At 45.4% G+C, this 24,176-nt stretch overlaps 1 protein-coding gene and 2 pseudogenes across 3 annotated transcripts in view; 1 reads left to right on the forward strand and 2 right to left on the reverse strand.

Moving 5' to 3' along the window:
• The window catches only part of LOC119178684 (uncharacterized), a 176,825-nt gene that overhangs the window by 34,567 nt on the left and 118,082 nt on the right, over positions 1 to 24,176 (reverse strand). The window lies entirely within an intron of this gene.
• On the reverse strand, positions 476 to 7,018 carry LOC142777378 (uncharacterized; annotated as a pseudogene).
• LOC142777345 (uncharacterized) lies at positions 6,811 to 23,539 on the forward strand (annotated as a pseudogene).

A 24,176-nucleotide genomic window follows, 5' to 3' on the forward strand; every position in this document is an offset into this window, starting at 1 on the left:
TCATTTTAATGTAGTGTGGTGCTGTGTGTACAGGGCTGTTGCGTTAGTTTACAGGGCCTTTTGAGGGCCCCGTAATTCGAGGTTTTTCTTTTTTGGCGCGCTCTAAGGAGTTGCGCCTATCCTTCGGCGTCTGAGGCGCCGGAGGAGTGGGACTTGTATCCATCACCTCTTGTGAGGTGGTGGATGGTGCCTGCTGGGCAGGCACATTCACTGAACTTTTGGACCTAACTGCGCCTGCAGTGGTCCCAGGTTCGGCAGACACCGGGGTCTGCCGGCCCTGTTTGTCAGGTGGCGGAGCAGTACAGGCTGCTCCAGCCGGGGGCGCTGGCGGCACGACCGCGGCCACACACTGTGTGACATTCGCGGGTGCCGAGGCATGTGGCGCGGCACCCCGGCGTGTCACATCTGCAAAGGAGGGATAAGATGGGTTGTGTATTGCGAAACGTTGGCGTGCTTCTTGGAATGTGAGATTGAATTTAACCTTGAGTTCTACTATTTGTTTTTCTTTTTTCCATGCGGGGCATGATCGTGAGTAGGCAGCGTGATCTCCTTCACAGTTCGAACAATGAGATGTTTCTGAGGTGCAGTTGTCTGATATGTGTTGAATGGATGCGCACTTTGCGCAAGTGGCACGCCCTCTGCAACTCTGCGATCCATGACCGAAACGTTGGCACTTGAAACATCGACGAGGGTTGGGAATGTATGGTCTTACACGAAGCTTACAATAGCTGGTTTCGATTGATTCTGGTAGGTCACTTGTTACGAAGGTAATTATTACGTGTTTTGTAGGGGTCAGTTTGTTGTTGCGCCTTATTGTTATTCGTTGGACTTTGACCACGTTCTGGTCCTGCCAACCTTCGAGCAGCTCACTTTCAGAAAGCTCAGTAAGGTCATCATCAGAAACTACGCCACGGACAGTGTTCATGGACCTGTGTGGGCCCACCGAAACAGGGGTTTCCCCAAAGGCTACAAGCTTAGACAGCTTTTCATACTGGGCTTTGTCACGTACCTCCAAAAGAAGATCGCCACTTCCCATCTTTGTCACTTTATAACCTGGGCCTATTGCTTCTGTGAGAGTTTTGGAAACGAGGAAAGGTGAAATGGCTCGGACTGTCTTGTTTTCGTTTTGACTGTGGATTACATGGTACTTTGGGAATGTCGGCTTTGGTGTGTTTAGCAGGAAAGTATCATCGGTGCGCCACCTTTTTAGGGAGCGATCAGGAAGGAGGGGAAAAGCTTTTGCCATAAAAATACTATAAAGTTCGGCGGCGATGGTGGCCACCCACCACCGAGCCCAACAAGGGGACGCTACAAGGTTGACTAGTGAACACTTGGAGACGCCAGCCATGCATCGCCGCTATAACCGAATATAACTACCCAAGGTTGGGTAACTACACAGGGTTAACCCTTGCCGCCAGGAAATTCGGAAGTAAACGGAAAAGAGAAGATGACAGGACAGATAAAAAGAGAGAGATACAGACGAAGATGTAGTAAGAGAGAGATAGGAAAAGGCGACTGCCGATTTCCCCTGGATGGGTCAGCCCAGGGGTGCCGTCTACGTGAAGCCGGGGCCAAAGGGGTGTGTTGCCTCTGCCGGGGGGCCTTAAAGGTCCAATCACCCAGCGTCGGCTCAACCCCCAGGATCCCCTTTTCCCCGGACACGGCAAAGCCACGCACGGCTAGGCGTGGGAGGGAGTCAAAACTCCCCCGTTAGCTCGGGTCCGTGGTGTCGCTACACACCAAACGCCTACTTGCGCAGGCGCCCCTGCGGGATGCATGCACTGTACATTTTACACGCTATATACACATACATATTTACACTACATACACACTGTGCTATACACACAGGCAACTAGTGGGTCTGATAGTCCTTGAGCCAGACCGGTGGCCGGCGCTCTCGGGACGGCCGATGGGGATGCTGCACGGCCGGAGATGGTAATGAGCTTGTAGAGCTCTGTAGTACGCCAGGAGACCGCGATTGCGACCCAGGAGAAGGCGGCGGCAGCATGGCAGGCTCCGGTACAGGCAACTGAGGATCAGGAGCAGGCGACTGCGGTACGCCAGGAGGCGGCGGCTGCGACCCGGGAGAAGGCGGCGGCGGCAGGGCAGGCTGCGGCACTTGAACCAGAAGCTGTGGCGCAGGTAGCTCCGAACGTTGGTATGGTGGACTCGTGCCCCTCTCAGGAACCCGGGAAAGCTTGGAGGCGTTCCATGTGCGGCCGCCTGCAAGTCAGAAAGAGGCAGGTCCCCTCTTCCCCAGCACCTCAGTTGGCGAGGAAAAAGAGCGATCCCCCTTGAAGCGAACGGACGGCTTCTTGATACGAACGAAATCACCCACAGCTATCTTTGGCTCCTTAGCAGCTCTCCTGCGGTCCGTGTACTCCTTACTGCTTCGCTGTTGAAGCCGGACCCTTTGGCACAGTCGCGCCAGTTCCTTTGCTGGGTCTTTTGCAAACGCTGGTGCCGAAAACCCCACAACATCCAATCTGGTTCGGGGCATTCGCCCATGCAGCAGAACTGCTGGGGCAACTCCAGTGGTAGCCTGTGGAGTACAGCGGTAAATAGAGAGGTAGTCCGTAACTGCTTGTCGGATAGGTCTCCTTTCGAGGAGCGAAACCTGGATGAAGTTCTTCAGAGTTCGATTGAACCTCTCGACTTGCCCATTCGCCTGGGGGTAATATACAGACGAATGAGACAGCTTGACGGCTCGGTTTTGAAGAAAGGTTGCAAACTCACGTGAAGTGAACTGCGGCCCATTGTCGCAAACAATCTCTTCCAGGTATCCTTCACGGGCAAAAACACTGGTTAAGAAGTCTTTCACGGTGCTTGTGGCCACTTCGCTGCAGAAATATATCTCTGGCCATTTGGAATGGTAATCGACCAGTGTTATAGCAAATTGGCTATTGTGAGGTGCATGTTCCAATGAGCCAACAATGTCTAGGCCCAGTTTCTGCCATGGCCTTTCAGGACAGTCAATAGGCTGCAATGGCGCTGGCGATGTTTTGGCAGACTTATCTGCCTCCAGGCAGATGTGACAGTGTTTCACGGCAGATTCAGCTTGCTTGTCCATCCGTGGCCACCAGAATAGCTCACGAAGTCGCGCCTTTGTGCGCGTGATGCCCAGATGTGCCTCGTGGACAACAGCGATGAACTGAGCCTTGAGAGAGGACGGAACAACGAGGCGTTCTGCGCGCAGTAGAAGGTCATCAACAACAGAAAGTTCTTCGCGCACAGAGTAGAAAGGTTTTGCCTCCTCTGGTATGGACTTTTGTGGTGGCCAAGAACCGAGCACGAACGACTTGACCGTTGGCAGACAACCATCGTTGAGGACGGCTTGCTTGAATTATTCCTTCGTCACGCAAGCCGACTCGACCAACGACACAATTTCTTCATCCTTGGCCAGCTGTGCCTGCGCGGCAGGAGCTGGCAGCCGAGAAAGAGCATCTGCCACCGTGTTGGTGGACCCCTTGCAGTACTCGACAGTGAAATTGTAGCATAGGAGTCGCGCATTCCAGCGTGCAATTCGAAGTGGCCTTCTGCCACGTCCTTGCGAAGACAGCAACGATACCAACGCCTGATGGTCCGTTCGAATCTTGAAATGGCGACCCCAAAGGTAAGTGTGCCATCGTTCGCACGCCCAAATGCATGCCAACGCTTCGCGTTCGCCGACCGAGTACTTTCTTTCCACTGGTGACAAGGTACGAGACGCGAAAGCCACTGTGCGGAGCTCATGGCCATTTTGCTGCTGCAGAACGGCTCCCAGCCTACAGTCAGAAGCGTCGGTCGACACGATGACTGGAAGTGATGGATCGAACATGTGGAGAACTGTACTTGAAGAAAGCATTTCCTTGACCCTCCGGAAACTGCTGTCTGCTTCGGCTGACCAGATGAATGGCTCATTCTCGCGAAGCCGAACGCGCATAGGCTCGACCACCTGGGCCAAGCGGGGAACAAACTTGGAATAGTATTCTACAAGACCCAGGAATGAACGGAGGGCAGCAACATCTGTTGGCACTGGAGTGTTGTTAACTACCGAGTCTACTTTCTCTGGAAGCGGCGAGATACCTTGTGCAGTGACCTTATGCCCTAGGAAAGAAAGTTCTGGAACGTCGAAAAGGCATTTGTCGTTCAATTTTAGGCCTCCGTGCTTGACTTTCTGCAAGACCTTTGTTAGGTTCAAAAGATGTTCTTCTGCACTTTTCCCAAAGACTATGACGTCATCAATGTAGAACAACACACCAGGGCAGCCATCCAGAATTGTGGCCATCATCTTCTGAAATGCCGCTGGGGCAGAAGCTAACCCAAAGCAAACTCTCTGGAACCGAAAAAGTCCTTCATGCGTGATGAAGGCTGTCAGGTCCCTGCTGTCAGGGTGCAAAAGAACCTGATGGTAGGCAGAAGCCAAGTCAAGTTTTGAGAAGTGTGTCGCGCCTACCAAGGCATGAAGGAGTTCCTCTGTATGAGGCAACGGGAAGCTGTCTGGTACAATAGCCTTGTTAGGCTCCCGGAGGTCAACACAAATTCTGATGGTGCCGTCTTTCTTGTCAACGACAACAATGGGCGAAACCCATTCAGAAGCATCGATGCGTTCGATGATGTCAAGGCACAGCTACCTGTGAAGTTCATTTGACACTGGCTCCCGAAGTGAATATGGAAGACGGCGCAGCTTCGAAGATACCGGCTGCACGCCTTGCCGAATCTTGACACGATGCGTGAACCGCTTAGCAAGACCCAACTCGAGACTGAAAAGTGAACCGAAGTCGTGTTCCAAGGCTGGCGGAAGGTTTGCTTGCCTGGGTTGCTCTATTGACTGCATCGGAATGTGACAAGGTGTCGGGTCATTAACACGTGGCGGCGGGGCAACGGACGTGTGCAGGCACTCAAGAGTGGAGCCCTGTATTCGAAGATTTAAGGCCTTAATGCCGTCAAGGCCTATCAGACAAGTTCCATGGCGAACGATGTAGAAAAGAAGTGGTGCAGAGCGCCCTTTAAACTGAACGTCTGCCTGGAAACAGCCTAGCACGGAAATTGGCCGCTTCGAATAGACAAACGAAGTGACATGCGGAGCTGGGAGGAGCAGACCGCTTTGAAAATGTTGGCGAAATTCTTGCTCTGATAGGATTGAAACAGACAACCCTGAGTCAACAAGGAATGACAACTTGACATCCGCTACACGTACTTGTATGTAAATTGCGCTGCAAGCGGGATGCTGCACAGTCAAAACTTGCTCAGAACTTCCCCCTGACAAAGCATCGTCATCGATGCCAACTTCACGAATCCTGCCTTGCATTTGACGTTTGCGGTTGCATACTTTCTGAAAGTGTCCCTTGATACCGCAAAACAAACTTCTTTCCCTGCGCAGGGCACTGTGACGCTGATGCGCGGTGATTCCGCGAGCCGCATTGGAAACAGTGTGGTGAAACGGACCGGCTATCTCTGTCTTGCCAAGGGGGGCGGGGCCCCTGCGGCGCACGCAAACTGCTAGCGCTTGGAGAGTTTTGCTGAAAATGCGGTTTTGGCTGGAAATTGAATTTTCGTGAAGAATGCGAATACTGGGAACGACGCCGTACAGAAACAGGCTCGACCGAAGCAGAAAATTCCTTCAGCTCTTCAGCTGCTTGCTCAAACTGAAGAGCGATCCGCACTGCGCTCTCGAACGAAAGGGAGGAACCCTCGAGCAGCAACCGTTCACGTACGCGGTTGGAAACAACGCCGGCAACAAATCGGTCTCGCAGAGCATCATCTTTTGAAGCGAACGAACAATGCGAAACGAGCTCCCGTAAAGCAGCAACAAAGTCATGAACGGACTCGCCTGCGTGTTGGCTGCGGCGGTGGAAACGATGACGCTCGACGACGACGTTACCCGACGTAGAAAACTGCTGCCGTAAGGCGATGAGTGCAGCCTCGTACTCGTCAGTAGCGACCGCGGGAGGCTTCTTTTGTACTTCCGGTGCTGCGGCGCTTGCTGGTGCTGCGGCATTTGACCCTGCAGGTAAAGTCCGGTAAACACGCTGCCCTTCCGCCCCCAAACAATGCAGAAGAATGGCCTTGCGTCGCGCTGGTGGGAACTCAGCTGCTCCGGACGCTAGAAAGTAGACTGTTAAGGTCTGCTCCCACTCCTCCCATGGAAGTGACGGCCGGCCGGGCGTCGGGAGGAACGGCGGCGGCGGAGCAAGGCTGGAGAAACTCATGGCGGGGCGGACCCGGACGACACTCGATGCTGAAGGTAGCTTGACGTGTTTGTCCCACCCTCGTCGCCAATGTGGTGTTTGCGAAAGACGTAAGAAGCACCGGCAGCACCACCGCACAAAAAGAAGTTTATTGTATGCAACACATCGAATATATACATAAAAGACAGACGCGTCCCCTGGGGGTGAAAGAACACAAAGTAAAAACCGAAACTGAATATAACACTCGGTAGACGCAACGGCGCCTAGTATTGTGCACAGTGACGACGATGGTGGCGGAGAAGTGCCCGATTCCAGCGTACACAGTGATGACGACTGTGGCAGTGACAGCAGTGCGTACTCTACTAATGACGAAGGGCACGTATACTACAGTTTTTTGGATGATGACGGGGAGGACAGACCTTAGCATGAGCAGGATTTTTTGCCTCAAATTTCTGGCTTCAGCCAGGAAACCTTGCCTGGCTCCCAAGTAACCAAAGCCGGTGTAATCGCAGCGGTCATGGCATATGCCATTTCCCACGGACTGATTTGGACAGCACTCGGCGACCTGACTAAGCTCATCAACTTTCTCTTTGGTGCCACTGTTTTACCGCGGAGTGATTACATGTTCCGGAAACTGGATGAGAGAGACAGAAGAAGTTTTGCAATACTTCTACGTCTGCGAAACATGCAGCAATGAGATGACAACAGAAGGCAAGGTGGCAAAGTGCGCTCTTTGCCAGCGTACTGAAAGCCTTCAGTCATTAACAGAGAGAGGCTCTTTTTTCATAATCCTCGATCTGCACATGCAGCTCAGCTCTCTGCTCAAAAAAACAAAATCAGAGTTGGAACCAAATTTGGCAAAAGCACGACAACCTCAGACAACAATAACTGACATCACAAATGCTCAGTGTTATCATGACCTACAAAAAGCAAGACACATGGGGAATGATGATTTGACCTTGACCATTAACACTGATGGTAGCCCAGTGTTTAAATCCTCCAAGACATCTGTGTGGCCCCTACAATTCATTGTTAATGAGCTTCTACCACACCTGCGGCTGAATCATCCAGTCCTTGCAGGACTGTGGTTTGGGAAGACTCATCCAAATATGCAACTTTTTCTTGACAAGTTTGTCCGTGGAGTGAACAATGCCAAGGCAGTCCGGTGGGCTCATAACAACAAGGTTCACTTGTCACGTCCTTTTGTGTTGTGCTGCTCTGTGGACGCGCCTGCGAGGGCAGCTGTTCAAAACATGGTGCCCTTCAACGAATACTTTGGATGCCCATGGTGCCTTATTAGGGGTGAACATGTCGAAGGTGAGCACTGTATCGATTACTTCGTCTTAACTAACTGAGCAAAAAAGTTTAGTGGAGGTGAAAAAATGGTAGAAGCCTGTGTACTGTGCAATGTTAGTACACTATACAGAACACCAGATAGTCAAAAATTTCTGAAGCTTTCCACTAGGACGTCCCTCATAATGTAGTGGTTTTGGAACCTTGAATGCCAGGTATTATTTTTACTGAGAGAAAAAATAAACTCTGTTGGGGGGTGAAACCAACAATTAATGAAGCAAAAGAAGGTATATGGGATTATCTTGTTTCGGGGGACTCAGTTATAGTAACTACCATATAAATGCGAAGAGGTCGAAAACGCAACTTGCAGGTAATAGGGACCAAACCTGCAACCTTCAGCTACTGCGCCTGATGCTGTCACGTCACTGTGTCACTTACAGTGGTGGTCGTCATCCCATCCACTCTATTGGGCATTTCCTTGGATGTAATCGTGGGAGGGTAGCCAGCACTGCTCGCAGCCTTGACAGCAGGTGACTTTTTCTTGTCAGCGGCCATCACGTGTCATCTGATCTTTTTCCGAATTTGCAGTTAGCCTGTTATACTGCCTGGAGGCATCAAGTCTGCCCGAACTATACCCCTAGCTGTGAATGAAAGAAGGAAGTGGAATTCAACTAGAGTTTCTTAACAGACAATAAAGCTGATGAAAGAGAATTGGCCCTTGATAAATCCCACTTTTGTTCATTCGGAGCCAGCGTCTTGGGTGAGTAGGCTACATGCCTTCTGGAAGTACGCAATGTATTGTTGGTCAGCTGGCAGTTTGTAATAAAATCATGCATTACATGGCACCAGCAGACAAAGAAGAGCACATGTTATGGCTACACGCAAGGCTGGCTATAACTGGCATAGTTACATGAAAGAAAATACCCAATAGAGTGAACAGGAAGACGACCACCACTGTATCACATTTGGTATAGCATACGGTGCAGTATCCGTAGGTTGTAGGTTCAGTACCTACCAGCAACAAGTTGTCGTTTCATACAAATGAATTTCACATTTATATCATAATCACCACATTACAGTTAACGACAAATAATAAACCTAAACTTTCAGTGGTCTCACTACCTATTTATTTCATTGTATTTCATAACAAAGACATTGAGCTCTTGATCAATTCCTTTTTTGTTTTGGGAAGCTTGTTGACTTATGCAATGTTCCTCTTCATGTTTATTATTTTATAGGGAGCATGAGATACGTGACAAACGAGCCTCCTGAAATGAGGACAACTGAGATTCTCAAGAGAGATATGAAGCTGGCACTTCATTACAAAGACATAATCAAAGGCGTGAAGGGACCATCTGCATTGCTCAATTTGAAAGGTAATGAAAGGCTCAGTGTGAATTGTTTCTATGCTTAGCTACCGAACTGTCACATTAAAAAAAAAACTTGTTGAAAACAATATGTTGGAAATAAATATTACATCTCTGTTTGCACCCAAATATGACCAGGATAGCTCCTTTTAAAGAGTACTGACATGAATTTTAAAAAAAATTCAGCTTTTTGCTCTAGATGAAAGCTCAAGGATCGAGAACCCAGAAAAGAGTGTTACAGTGTCTAGGGAATGCATTGCATATATTTTTAATACTGCTTCCTTTACACCAGCAGTTTCGGTTTGGAGAGGGCAGTTTCATAGTGATGTGTCAAGTGTGCCCGTGACGTCACAGGCAGATTTTAACCCACGAAATATGCACCTGTTGTCCTTTGATGTCAGTAAAACGTCGTTCATGATTAGTGCACTGTCGTGCAGTGCCTGTAACAGTAATTTCTCTGATTTAGACTGCATGCAGGAACCAGATTTTGCAAACCAAGTGAGCTGGCTTGAAACGTTCTAGGACTGTTCATGTAGTGAAGCTGCCTTGCAAATGCTGGGAGACGAAAGCTTTATATATCAAACTTGAATAATTATACGTGTTTTCCAGCTGCAGTGCGTGGAGAGCGTTGACAATACATGCCAAGGAAACCAAAAGCGTCCATGTTACTGCACTTCAAAATTGTGACAGTACTCCTTTATGCGAGCACTAAAAGCCATATAATTACAGTGGAGAAATCGTGTCCCCTGTCACTGTTGCAGCCTGGGATGGTAGTGTTCCACTACGACAATTATTATTACCATTTTGTTCACATATGCTAACACTTGCTTTAGTTCCTACATCATGGAGCACAGAGTATGGTGAATTTAGAATAAATAGAACTGATAGATATGCTCTTACATGCTGTCGAATGCATATTTTTGAATATACAAACCAAGAGGAAAAAAACTCCAGGAGTTTACATAATCTTTTGTGCATATTTGATTGATCAGTTATTATATTGAGTTGTATGTTTTCGATTCTGTATCATGGTTTTAACATGTCAGCCTTCTTGCATGTAATCTGCTTTTATCACTAAACTTTCATAATTATAGGTCATTAGGCACTCAGATTTCTTTGTATAAGTAGCACAATGTTGAAAACTTGCTTAAAAGTTAATGAGTAGTCTTAGAATGTCTCTACCTTGTTAACTGGTTGCTTGACCATCATACCATGGCATATCAAATTTTAAGAGTAATATTGGCATTTCTCATATGATGAGAAAACAAAATATTTGAGTCAAATGCAAGCATGAAAAGTACTACAGTACTAAAGATTAAATGGTCAAACTGAAAGAGTTGCGAAAAATTGCATTTAGAAAAAAGAGCATGTTAACGATAAAATTGAAAGATTTTGAAGCGACAAAGTTGTGATGAAGCCAGGAACTGTCTGGGGACAGTGCCTTCCCAGAAGTTCTGATGGTTGTGTAGATTTCATCAAAATGACTAGTTAAAGAGGGTGCTTTTCAATGTTTAAGCAAGTGCCACCCCCCGCTCCTCCTGAAAAAATGCCTGGCTGCAGGCCTGCGGCAAATACATGCCATTCTTATTGGCTCTTGTTGCAGAGGAACTTGGTAACCATGGTTGTTTTGAGAACATAGATTTTTATGGCAAGCAGTAGCATTTTGTTGACCAGGGGACTCTCGACAACGTGCACCTTCCAAAGTGCGACATGGCACCTTCTAAAGGCGATATTAACACGCATACACTTCTGTCAAGTAGCTGAATGTTATTTCGCCAGTTCATGGTTTTTTAAATTCTTCAATATTAAGTCACTCCTCTTTATTTTTCATGTTCAGGGTACTTGAAATACTGGATTGGAACTGTCTGCCCAGTAGGGACAATTTTTTTTATAGTGCGCAAGACATCAAAAACTGAAGTTTTTTAGCTTTCTCGGGTCATGGTTATCATTAGATATTCCACCAACTTAACGACTACTCGACTTTTATTATTTTTTAATTTTTATTATACTGTCGATGTTTTTTTGTTGTTGTTGATTTTGTTGCTAATCGGATTAAGTCGCACAATTTTTTTTTCTAGGCTTGGACCTCGTGAATGGTCAGAGTGTGGAGTAAATGCATTGTGTTCTTCAAGGTGTTGCCAAACAGCTGACAGAGACCATCCTGTCTTCTTCAAAATCTCATGAGCGCTTCTATGTTGGTAATGTAGCACAATGGAGCAATATTTTTATCTGGCACGTTGAAGTAATATGCACTTTGTTTCTGTTTGCTCATTCATTCAGGGGCCATTTGGAAATCTGACTACATTGCTTGCAGTGCAACATCACTGCCAAAATTTCAGACCTTTTTATAGTAGTCATGAAAAATGTGCAGTATGCAGTGATTACTTGTAGACAAAACAGAACACTGCTACAACGGCATGTAACTCTGAAGTTCCAATTTGTTGGGCACGGCTGCATCTTACCCATAGCTATTCAGATATACCTTTGTCTCGGTGTGCAAATGAACCATGAGGAGGATCAAAGGAACTCTTCATAATATTAATTTCATTATTATATCATTGAAAAATTGGTATATTCTACATTAAGCAAGCTCTTGAAATTAGAATGAAGACACTAGCATTGAATAAACAAAGGGAAAAATGAGGTATTGTACTCACTAAAACTTATTATGTACTGACGAATCGGTGCATATATATATGGCAGTAAGGTTAAGAAATCAAATACACATAACCCATAATGAGGTGATAATTAAAGTGACTGACGATAATTGTGTATTGGATCTTCTTATCTAGTAGTTTAAGAGGTGACATGTGCAATTCTCACCCCTTTAGCTGCTAACCAGAGCCTTTCATGGTTGTGCCAAAGGATGGGGATATCACTAAAGGGTGAGTTGCTACTATTCACACATGATGTGATGAAGTTGCTTCCTGCTCTAGATTGCAATGAATAAACATACTGTGTAAGTGGATCGTTAGTACAGCACCCTCTCTGGCCTATGCATACCCAGCCCTATACACTGTTCAACATTATATCAATAAGATTATTCCTGCCCCTTAATTTGAGTATCCATAACACTAAGGGTGGTACACAAATTAAGCATTGGTTAATTTTTCATATGTACCTAATCTATTAAAGTTCTTGCCTTTGAAAGTACTCTGTGCTCTTTGAGAAACCCGCAGCGCATTAGATATAACTAAACACACAACAAAGTTGTCTAATCCATGAATCTATAAAGAATCCATAAAGCCATAAGTGGTTTCCAACAAACCAAGATATTGTCAGTAACTTTATTGTCAATTCCCAGTCCACAATGTTCTATTTGCCCCATATGCTTTTTTTTACATGAAACCATGAAGTGGTACATTGCTGTCTTGCCAGTACAATCACATGTATTTCAGCACAGTGTTATAATATTGGGACATGACTTTTTTACGGGCCTGTGGAAGAGGGGCGACATTTTGAGAGCTCTGCAGCAGCCTCTAAGCATGCTTTCCTTTACAGTTGAACCTTGGATAAGGTGCCGCTAGGTGGTCCAAATGGGGTGGAAGCACCCAGAATTGTGACATTTTTTTATTGTAACACACAATGTGGTGACGTAGTTAAAAATTTAATTCACAGAGAAAGTTCACATCCAGCCATCTGCTACAATCTACTACATTAGTATTGCATGAAATCATGCTCACAAGTAACCTTAATGTCAAGCTGGTATGCGCTGTCTACTTCAATGTAAGCACAATGTCTAGTCACATTTGGCAAATGGAGCTGATGATGTGTGGCGCTTTGTGGCGCAAGGGCCAATTGTTGGCCAAAGAGCGCCATTTCGATGAGTAGAGATGCAGACAATGATATGTTGCATGGCTGTATAGGGGCCTTAAAATTCCTCGCGATAATGCGGGTAAAAACATAAGTATTAAGATCATGACAGTGGCTTGATATGCATAGTAAAAAGGGGGACAAAGGTTTTGAAAATAAAAACATGTAAAAATATTTGGCACTAGCACAAGTGTCTCATCAGTGCCCTTGTGCCCAAGGGCTGCGAGGCAAGTGCTTTTAAATGTAGTCACTGCAGCAGCAACCTCTCTTAAGAGGTCACGCTTCGCAGTGCCTGGGTACATTACATGGTAAAAACCGACATCTCTTAAAAAGCTAGCAATGATTTATAGGTGAAAAGTGGTTCCCTACCGACAAACAGTGCGGGGTGTAAAGGTATATGTTGTCGGTAGGGTAATGGAAAGTGTTGTCTTCCTAGAGTGTCTAACCGTTTACATTGGATTAAAACGTGAAGAACTGTTAATGACTCACCACATTTATCACACAGTGGTGGAGCGCCACCGGACAAAAGATGTGTGTGTGTCGTGTATGTGTGTCCTATCCTGAGTCTTGTTAGTGTTACCTCTGTTAGACGTGATTTTGATACTGGTGGCCAATGGCCAAGGTGTGGCTTGATAACGTGTAGCTTGTTTTGTGTGTGTCTATCCCACTTGCTCTGCCAGTAGTCCCTGAGCATTCGTTTGAGAGACGGCTTAAGATCAAGGGCCGGAATTGATATGGGTGTAGTGGCGGTGCTCTCGTGGACGGATGCAGCAAGCTGATCCGCCATAACGTTGCCTTGAATCTCACGGTGCCCTGGCACCCAGCACACTACAACATGTTGGTTGAGTGTGTAGTGTGGGCATAAAATGGAGTAAAGTGAGACGAGGACAGGGTTTTTTTTATTTTTAAGACTGTGCAGAGCCGTTACCACACTGAGGGAGTCTGTATAAATTACTGCTTTTTGTATTTGTAATTGTTTGATGTGTTTAGCTGCCACAAGTATCGCGTAAGCTTCCGCTGTGAAGATACTTGTGCCTGGATGTAGAGGGCCAGCATCCGAAAAGGAAGCGCCAACAGCAGCGTAGGACACAGAGGAGTTGGACTTAGAGGCATCTGTAAAGAACTCGGGACGTGTGTATTTGTGTTGAAGTTCAAGGAAGTATGTTCGGATATGGGCTATAGGCGCATGTTTAGTAACTTCTAGGAAAGACACATCGCAATCTATAGTCTGCCACTGTCACGGTGGCGGGTATGCTACAGGAGCCCTTAAACTGTGTTCAAGTGACACTCCAGTGTCCTCAGCTAGACCCTTCAGGCGAACTGAGAAGGGCTGCCTCATCGAAGGCCTGTTTTGAAACAGAATAGAGCTCGACAAATCAATAATAGTAGAGTATGAGGGGTGCTTCTTGTCTGCTTTCACCTTAAGAAAATAAACAAAGGACATGCAAGTTCTCTGCAGATGAAGCGACCACTCATTTGACTCAACCTAAAGGCTTTCTACGGGGCTGGTTCGAAAAGCACCCGTAGAAAGGCGGATGCCCAAATAGTGCACGGGGTCCAGCATCTTCAAAGCACTGTGAGTCGCAGAGTGATAAACAACGGCCCCATAATCTAAGCGGGTGTGAATTAAGCTTCTAAACAGGTTCATGAGACATTGCCTGTCACTACCCCACGTAGTGGGGTAGTGACAGTAGGGTAGTGACCACTCGGTGACGTCGACCATACAGGATATAAAGTCTCCGGTCGAGCCCTGTCTTCTCAGAGGGCACGGCGGCACTCATCGGAGCAGCATGTTTGATTCTGCTTGGCTTGTTGTGCAGGTCAGTTTTTACAACACGCTTTCTGGATTTCGTTCAAGTTCATACACTATTATAGTGCTGCCGTGCCCTCAAAGATGTATTCATGTTGTCATAGATTGCTGGTCTGTTTTTCTGCTCCTGTTATGTGGCGATGTGGAAAGTAACCCTGGTCCCGAGATAGAACAAACGTTCAAGGATATTATGCTTCAGTTAAAAGAGCTAAAGGAAGCGGACACAAAGCGCGATGCCACACTTTCTGAGGTAAATGCGAAGCTGTCAAAACTAGACGAGGTTCTGAAAATATCGAAGGAAAATGAAGAAAAGATACAGAAACTGGAAGGAACAGTACAGCGGTTGGAGAAGGCTTTGGCTGGGCAGGACCGGAGACTGAACGATTATGAAAATCGTTCACGCACAAACAATGTAGTCGTCTTCGGAATTCCTGAGGAACTAAAAGAAACAAGGCATGATCTAGAGGATAAGGTTTTGCATAAGGTTTTCGGCGAAACACTTGGTGTTTCCGTCAGGTCTGTAGAACGAATTCACCGAATAGGAAGGCTGCAAAAAGACCGCCACAGGCCAGTTATCCTCCGGCTGTACGACTACAACGAAAAAATGGAATTGTTCAGGAACTGCCCAAAGCTCAAAGGTTCTGAAGTGTCGATCTCCCACGATTATTCTCAAGCCACACAGCGCATAAGAAATAAGTTGTGGCAATCTGGATTACAGGACAAGCGTACTGGTGATAAGATGCAATTGGTGCATGACAAGTTGTTTCTAAACGATGACGTTTGTGGGTGGGACGACACAGCTGGTCGCAGGGTGTTTCTACGTAAGTCTTCCCGCGCGGAAAAATGACAAACCCAAAATAAAACTGAGCATGCGCAAAAGACTTTCCGATTGCTGTGCCTGAATGCTCAAAGTGTATGCAACAAACAAGAGCAACTCGAGCACCTTTTGCTTTCTTACGACCCACACGTAGCAGTAATATCGGAGACATGGTTGCACCCTCAAATTCCAGATAATTGCATATTTCCTCCTTCATACTCATGTTATCGCAAAGATCGTCAAACAAGAGGGGGCGGAGTTGCTATCCATGTTAAACGCGAGGTATCGTCCGTTTCCTTGCCTGATATTAATAGCTGCCACGAAAGTGTTTTTTGTAAAGCTGTAGTTGCTGGTAACCCTATTATTATTGCAGGAGTCTATAGGCCCCCTGGCGCCCCACCGGCTTTCTTGATAGACCTGTACGAGCACTTAGAAAAATACCAAAATCAATACATCATTATTGCAGGTGATTTTAATATGCCAGGCATGCATTGGGAATCAATGAAATGTGGTTCTATTGATGTGCAGAGTGCTGAAATATTACTAGACATGTCGCTTGCTTACTCCCTTACGCAAACAGTCCTTGATCCTACGCGCGTGACAAGTTCAGCTTCTTCAATACTAGATCTCGTTTTCTGTTCCACAAGTTTTGAATCCTGTATGGCAACAGTTTTAGATGGCATTTCTGATCACAAATTGGTCAATTTCAATTGTTCTTTACCTCGTAGAACAAGGTCATCTAGACCTGAGCCCGTAGTTGTAAAACAGTATTCTGCTGCAGACGATTTCCAGATTGTTCACTACCTAGAAAAAGCTTTGCTATCATTTTGCGACGGCAGTGTTAACTTGCTATGGACACGATTCAAATTTTATTGCCACTTCTGCATTCGCAATTTCATTCCAGATAAACTTAAAAAAGTTGGCCGTACAAACCCCTGGATAACGTGAGATCTAATTCACCTAAAACGCAGAATTAAAAGGCGAAGAAAGCAAAAAATAGCTAATGATGTAGTTCTGCACGATCTAAGTGATACTTTAGCATCCAAGTTGAAGGAGGCTAGGGAACATTATTACACCGAGACACTAGGCCGCTTTGCGGCAGAGAGTCCACGAAAATTTTACCAGTTCTTACAAAACAAAGACAACCGTATCCCTGATGAAATAATGAACGGAGAAACCGCTGTCACAAATAAAAGCGAAATAGCAAACGCATTTAATTCCTACTTTCAGAGCGTTTTCTCAAGACCACAAAACTTGAGTATTATGACGGTGCCAGGTCCTTCAAGCCTAATAAATATATCCTTGGAAGGGGTGACAGAACTATTATTGCGGCTAGACGTAAAAAAATCGACCGGCCCTGACGGTATCCCAGCTGTTTTTCTAAAGAGGTATGCTGAAATTATAGCTAGATTCCTAGTAATAATATTTGATGTTTCGATTAAAACTAGTTCAGTGCCCGACGATTGGCTGCTAGCACGTGTAATTCCGGTATTTAAGAAAGGTAACAGATTATTAGTCAGCAATTATCGACCAATCTCCCTTACCTGTATTTGTTGCAAATTACTAGAACATATTATAGCGAAATATTTAAATACTTTTCTTGAACAAAACAAAGTAATTCACAGCACGCAACATGGCTTCCGACGGGGATTATCTACCACCACACAATTATTAGCAACTGTTAACGAGTTCTCCAAAGTTCTGGACAAGTCTGGACAGGTTGATGTCATATTTATGGACTTTTCCAAGGCCTTTGACAAGGTCCCGCATATCAAGCTAATAGATAAAATGAAGGATATTGGCATTCCTCCAGAAATAATTAACTGGGTCATAGCATATTTAACGAACAGAAAACAGTACGTAGATATAAACGGTTTCACCTCTGGTTATTTGGGGGTGTTATCTGGAGTCCCGCAAGGGTCAGTTCTCGGGCCTATACTATTTAATATTTATATTAACGATTTAGTTCAAGCCATCCGACCTGGCGTGTCTGTTAAGTTATTTGCAGACGATTGCATAATTTTTAATACCATAAATTCTATCTCTGACCAGCATTACTTGTGTGAGAACTTAATCTACATAAAAGAATGGTGTAAAAAGTGGGAAATGGTAATTAATTTTGAGAAAACTGCATATTTATGTCTGAGTAACAAAATCCGAAAACTGGAGTTTAGTTATAATGTAGGTGGATACGCTATCAGGCAAGTAGAAGAATTCAAATACTTGGGCGTAACGATTACATCGAAGCTTAGCTGGACAGCACATATTGATGGTATATGTTCTGCTGCCAGGAGAAAATTAGGCTTTCTAAAATATAAATTGGGTCGTTCTTCTAGTTCACTAAAACTTAGAGCCTATAAAGTCATAGTTCGTCCTTCTCTTGAATATGCCAGCATTGTGTGGGACCCCCACACAGCTGGTAATATATAGAAAATAGAAAAAATACAACGATTAGCTGCTCGATTTATATACAACCGGTATAGATGTCGCGATTCGCCGTCAGCCCTGTTGCAGGATGCGAACCTCCAACTTTTGGCCGATCGAAGGAAAACTGCACGGCTTAACTTTTTCCGCCTTTTATACTTTTCCAGATCAGGATTGCATGCACCAGATTTCATAACACAGGACACAACCAGGTCTTCACGTCATAAACATAGTCGTAGCATTACACCTATATTTGCACGCACTAACATTTACAAGTATTCATTTTTCCCGAGAACTGTCTCTGATTGGAATGCTCTGCCCCATGATTCCCCTATGCTCAACACGCCGAGATGAAACTATACCCTTTTCTTGTCGCTTAAGTCTGCTTCTTTGCCTGTATTTGTCCCTTGTTTAACAGGAATTTTTAATGTACATGAATTTTGTTCTGCAGTGAATGTATACTGCAGCGGAAGTGTATGTATGTAGAAGAATTTTGAACTGTATTGCCCTCTCCTGCATGGACCATACTTGGTCCGCAGTATGTGATAAATAAAAAATAAATAAAATAGTACGTGACAACACTATTATATCATTAATGGCTTTTAAACATTTTGTTTTTAAATAGTTGATGTGCGGTATGAAGGTCAACTGGTTGTCCAAGATTAAGCCTAAGAATTTATGCTCCACATTGACAGACAGACGTTGACCGTTCAGTTCAATGTCAGGTTCCGAGTGCACGCCTCTCTTTCGGAAGAACAAGACACAGGTGCTTTTTTCTGGGTTCAGCCGGAATCCGTTTTCCTCTGTCCATTTAGAGACCTTGTTTAAACCTAACTGAACCTGCCGCTCACACATTGCTAGGTTGCATGACTTAAAGCCAAGCTGGACGCCATCGACATATGTGGAATAAAACATGTTGCAGGGGATGGACAGGTGCAAGGAATTCATTTTGATAATAAAAAGTGTACAACTAAGTACACCACCTTGCGTTACTACCGTTTCTTGCACAATAGTTTGGGAGAGAATACTGCCCACACGGACACGAAATTTCCAATTGGACAAGTAACTCTCCATTATGGAAAGCATTCTATCGTGCATACCCAGGTGAGACAAGTCTCTTAACATGCCAAAACGCCATGTTGTGTTGAAGCCTTCTCGATAACGAGAAGCACAGAGAGGAAGTATTGTTTGTGGACGAAAGCGTCTCGGATCTGTGACTCGATACGCACCAGATGGTTGGTGGTGGATCTACCCTCTCGAAACCCACATTGGTATTGGTCAAGCAGATTGTGTGTTTCAAGGAAATGTAAAAGTCGGCGGTTTATCATTTTTTCAAAAAGTTTACAAAGGCAGCTGGTTAGTGCAATGGGCCTATAACTTGAAACTGAGGAAGGGTCCTTGCCCTGTTTCAAAATAGGGATAACAATAGCCTCTTTCCAGGAAGCAGGAATGGTGCCAGAAAGCCAGATAGCATTGTATAGAGAGGGTAGAGTTTTTCGCGTTTTGAGCGGCAGGTTTTTCAACATTTCATACGGGACATGGTCGTAGCCTGGGGCAGAATTACTGCAAGAGTTTAGTGATGTTTGTAGCTCAGCTAAGTTGAAAGGTTGGTTGTATGCCTCGTGATTTGTACACTTGTATTCTAGTTTCTGTTTTTCTATCTTTCCTTTATATCTTTGGAAAGCTTCAGTATAGTGTGACGAGCTAGACACTTGCTCGTAGTGTGCACCAAGGAAGTTCGCCTGATCTTCCAGGCTGTCACCCTGTGTGTTTACGAGTGGGAGTGAGTGTACTTGTCTTCCTACTACCCTACGAATCATGTTCCAGACTTTAGCCTCTTGTGTATATGAATTTATCCCTGATAAAAACTTGTGCCAGCTTTCTCTTCTGGCCTGCCGACGCGTTCTCCTGCCTCGAGATTTTATTTTCTTGAAGCTCTCAAGGTTGTCCGCTGTCGGCAAGTCCCGCAGCAACCTCCATGCCCTGTTATGTTCCTTTGACGCGTTCTGACACTCAGTGTTCCACCAAGGGACGTATCGTTTGCCGGGCAGTCCAGATGTTTGTGGAATGCACTTGGCTGCTGCGTCAGTAAGAAAAGCTGTGAAGTACTGCACAGCTTCATATGTCAGTCGAACTTAAGTGAGTAATCTTTTGAAATTGTTCCCAGTCGGCTTTGTTTACCAGCCTTTTGGGAACATGTGGAAAGCATTCATATATTATTGGTGTACTCAAGACTAAAGGAAAATGGTCACTTCCATATGGATTATTTATGACTTTCGACTGAAGTAATGGTACAAGTGAAGGAGATGCGATACTGAGATCTATGAAAGAGTTAGTTTTGTTGGCAAGGTTATAGTATGTTGCCTATTTCCTATTCAACAGACAAGTATCTGATGAAATGAGGAATTGTTCAATGAGACGACCTCGTGCATCACAGCGAGAGTCACCCCACAGACGATTATGTGCGTTCAGGTCCCCAAGGACCAGATAAGGTTCAGGTAGTTCGTCTATTAAAGACTGGAATTGAAGTTTTTCAAGACGGTGGTGCGGAGGTATGTACAAAAAGCAGACAGTGACAAGTTTGTTTAGAATAACTGCTCGAACAGCCACCGCCTCGAGGGAAGTTTTAAGAGTAATTGTGTGCATGCTATACCTTGACTAACTATGACCGCTACACCACCGAATGGTGGCATGGCATCATCTCTATCCTTTCGGAAGATTACGTAGTTACGTAAAAAGTTTGTATTGTTTGTTTTAAGCGTGTATCTTGTACACACAGCACTCTTGGATTGTGTTCATGGAGGAGTTCTTGTAAGTAATCGAGGTTTCGAAGAAGGCCTCGGATGTTCCACTGTAATATTTCTGTCTGCATATTTAAACAAGAGAGATACTGCTGTGTGTACAAAGAGTATCCTGTGTTGGAGTTAGCTCCTTAATTCAGGTGGCAGGACGGTCATTCGGCGCCGTTATTGGTTTTTTATTTTTCTTGGCGCGCTCCAAGAAGCCGCGCTGCAGTTTTGGTACCAAGGGTACCGTTGTGTCCATTGCCTCCTCAGAGGCACTGGGTGCCCGCACATGCGAGCTGGTGGTTCGAATTTTAGGCCTCGCCTGGTGAGGGGAGGCCTTGAGACCAGAGGACCCTGGAGTCTCCGAACTCAATTCGCTAGGAGGCGGAGTAGATTGAACTACTGCAGCCTTGGGGGCAGGCGCCACAGCCGACGGCTCGCTCTGCGCTGGCCGAAAGAGTGGGGAGGGCTGGTGCTGCGTTGCCCCATGACACGCCGCATCAGCATATGTAGCGCCATAAAATGGCGACACTCTTCGTCTTGCTTCCTTGAATGTGATATTTTCTTTAATTTTCAATGTGATGATTTCTTTTTCTTTTTTGCAAAATGAGCAAGACCGTGAGTATGCGGCATGATTTCTGCCACCGTTCACACAGTGTGATGGTTCTTCGCAATTGTCAGAATTGTGGCCTGACACTCCACTTTGTGCACAAGTTTGGTGACCACGACAGCTTTGTGAGCCCTGGCCATACTTCTGGCATTTAAAACAACGGCGTGGGTTAGGTATGTATGGTCTGATCGACGTCTTAGTGTACCCTGTTTGAATACTTTCTGGCAGATTAGTGGAAGCGAACGTGAGTATTAGGTGTTTTGTTGGTGTTACGTTGTTGTCTCTTCTAATGGTGATCGTTTGTACATTGGTCACATTCCGACTCTTCCACCCCTCCAGAAGTTCCTCTTCAGTCAAGCCGAGCAAATCAGCATCAGATACTACTCCACGGGTTGTGTTCATAGATCTGTGTGGCGTTACAGTGATGGGAGTGTCACCAAAAGTTGAAAGATTCTGTAGCTTTTCAAACTGTTCTTTTTCTCGAACTTCAAGGAGGAGGTCTCCGCTGGCCATTTTGGTAACTTTGTTTCCGGCTCCAAGAGTTTCTGTGAGACATGTGGCTACTACAAAGGGGGATACAGTTCTGGCTTGCTTGCTGCTTATCTCACTATGTATAACATGAAAATGGGGGAAGTTCTCACTTGATCGGTTGAAAAATCCTAAGTCTTCGGTGCGTACGCGCTTTAAGGCGGTACGATCACTTAACAAGAGAAACGCTCTATGCATGCCAGTTTAATTTTCTTCAGAAGCATTGGCGGTTACCCACCACGGAGCCCAACGAGGGGACGCTACAAGTTTGCGGATGCTAAAACCTGCAGACGCCAGCCGTACAACGCTACTATAACCCAATCCGCCTAGACCAAGGTGGGCTACTTGCACAGGGTTAACCCTAGCCGCCAGGAAGTTTGGAAGGAGACAGAAGAGGGTAGAAGACAGGACAGATAAATAGTGAGAGATAAAGACGAAGATGTAGGGAGAGAGAGATAGTAAAAGGCGACTGCCGGATTTCCCCTGGGTGGGTCAGCCCAGGGGTGCCGTCTACATGAAGCCGGGGCCAAAGGAGTGTGTTGTCTCTGCCGGGGGGCCTTAAAGGTCCAATCACCCAGCGTCAGCTCAACCCCCAGGATCCCCTTTTCCCCGGACACGGCAAAGCCACGCACGGCTAGACGTGGGAGGGAGTCAAAACTCCCCCGTTAGCTCGGGTCCGTGGTGTCGCTACACACCAAACGCCTACTTGCGCAGGCGCCCCTGCGGGGTGGCAAATGCAGCTGCAGACAGGTAAATAGTAAATTAGTTTCTTGTTACGACATGGTGTTCAGTCACTGTTTTTTTTTTGGTTGGTTATTTACACCACTATATTTCTGTTTACAGGTGCACCTTCAATTTTGGCCAAGCTAGAGTCACGTCTGCTTGCCATAAAGCCCCCACACTGCGTGACCAGGCTGCGACGACCACTGAAAGATTGTGGCCACTGGAAGGCATCTGAGTGGAGGCAATGGATATTATTCTATGCACTCTCTTGCCTTCATGGTATCCTGCAGCCTGAATATTGGAGGCACTTGTCATTGCTCTCAGAAGCAATCCACATCCTTCTTCGTGAGAAATTAGACCCTTGTGACATCGATAAAGCAGGTAATCTTGATTTGACTTTAACATTTGTAAATATCGCATTTACTTGAATATAGCTGGGGTGTTATCCTGTATGCAGTCTGTGATAGAATGCAATGGTAGGTCACAAGAGGAGGGGGGGGGGGCAAATTGCCAACATGCGAAGGGCAAACCGAGCACCCTGAAAGAACACAATGACATCTTGGTCATCTGCTAAGAGAATGCAGACATGTACTGAATGCATGAATATACTAGAATTATCTTGAGTGAACATCAATACTGGAGGGCATCGTTTTTCAAGGCTGGAAGCTGAATAGTATGCTGACTTTAAAAATTCATTTTTGTTACTGGTTGATAAATTGCTATGTGTTTTCACAATCTCACGACACATTCGCTGGGAGCACCGCCGCATGAATCATTAGCACAGCACTGGAGTAAACTAGACTAAAAGCTAGTTAATTTGATTCTGCGGCCCAAGTGCTCATGTTTAAATCTAATCTATATCATTCAAGATCATTCTGTGTCTTCATTCCTTCTGTGCCAATTCTTTGCCAAAATAATTGACAGCACTACTTCTTTCAATGTTGTGGCGTCAGATCATTGTAGCCTCGACCAAACCCCTGTGGCGTGATGTTTGCTCCCTCGCGTCCTCTAATAGCATTTTATTCTATTCTATCACAAATTTTGTGCAAGATAGCTCTCTTGATATCTTATAGTGTACTCTTGAACTTTGACAAAGTTGAGTTATAAAAAGCCTCGAGTAGGCAAAAATGTGTTTTAAATTTGCGAACTACAGGCTTTTTGAGCCTATCTACTTATCTATCTAGCCACATATGTCTGGGTTCTGTCGTCATCGCCTCTTTAACTTGTTGTAGACCAAAGTTGGTATGGGTGGGTAAGAGAGTTTGAGAACTGTCTGGTCATCGCATGAATATCATTATTATGTTGCCGCATACATCTTCAAACTCTTTCCTCTAGTCGCGTGTAGCTCATACCATGTTTTGTTTTGCTGTTTAGAGGTTGAAGTCCACACTGCCTCGGCTATCCTTATCAATAAGCTTTCCAGCGAAAAAAAAAAAATAGTAATGCTGAATGGTACTCAAATATGAAGTCAGAAAAAAAAAACCCATAATAGCACACTGAAACTAGTTGAAAAATCATGCCAATGTACAGTTTGCTTGCAGCAGTTCACACTCTCATAAAATGTTCACATGCCCACCTTCCTGTTTCAACTCTCAGTATATGCACTAGCATGTAATTTTATGTATGTCAACCTCTGGCTGTGTATCACAGGTGCTAATCCAGCCCGGTCTCTACTAAGAAGTCTGTTAGGAATATGTTCGCCTTTTTTCTTTAATGTGAGGGGCCGGCTGTCCAAACTTGCTAGTTTGTTCTTTACTTTTTCTCTTTAATTCGCATACTTTATGCACTTCAAAAGAATATGGCAAAAATTTTCTTCTGCATGAACACAATGGCAT

This window comes from Rhipicephalus microplus, chromosome 1, assembly GCF_043290135.1.
Source record: "Rhipicephalus microplus isolate Deutch F79 chromosome 1, USDA_Rmic, whole genome shotgun sequence".
NCBI lineage: Eukaryota > Metazoa > Arthropoda > Arachnida > Ixodida > Ixodidae > Rhipicephalus > Rhipicephalus microplus.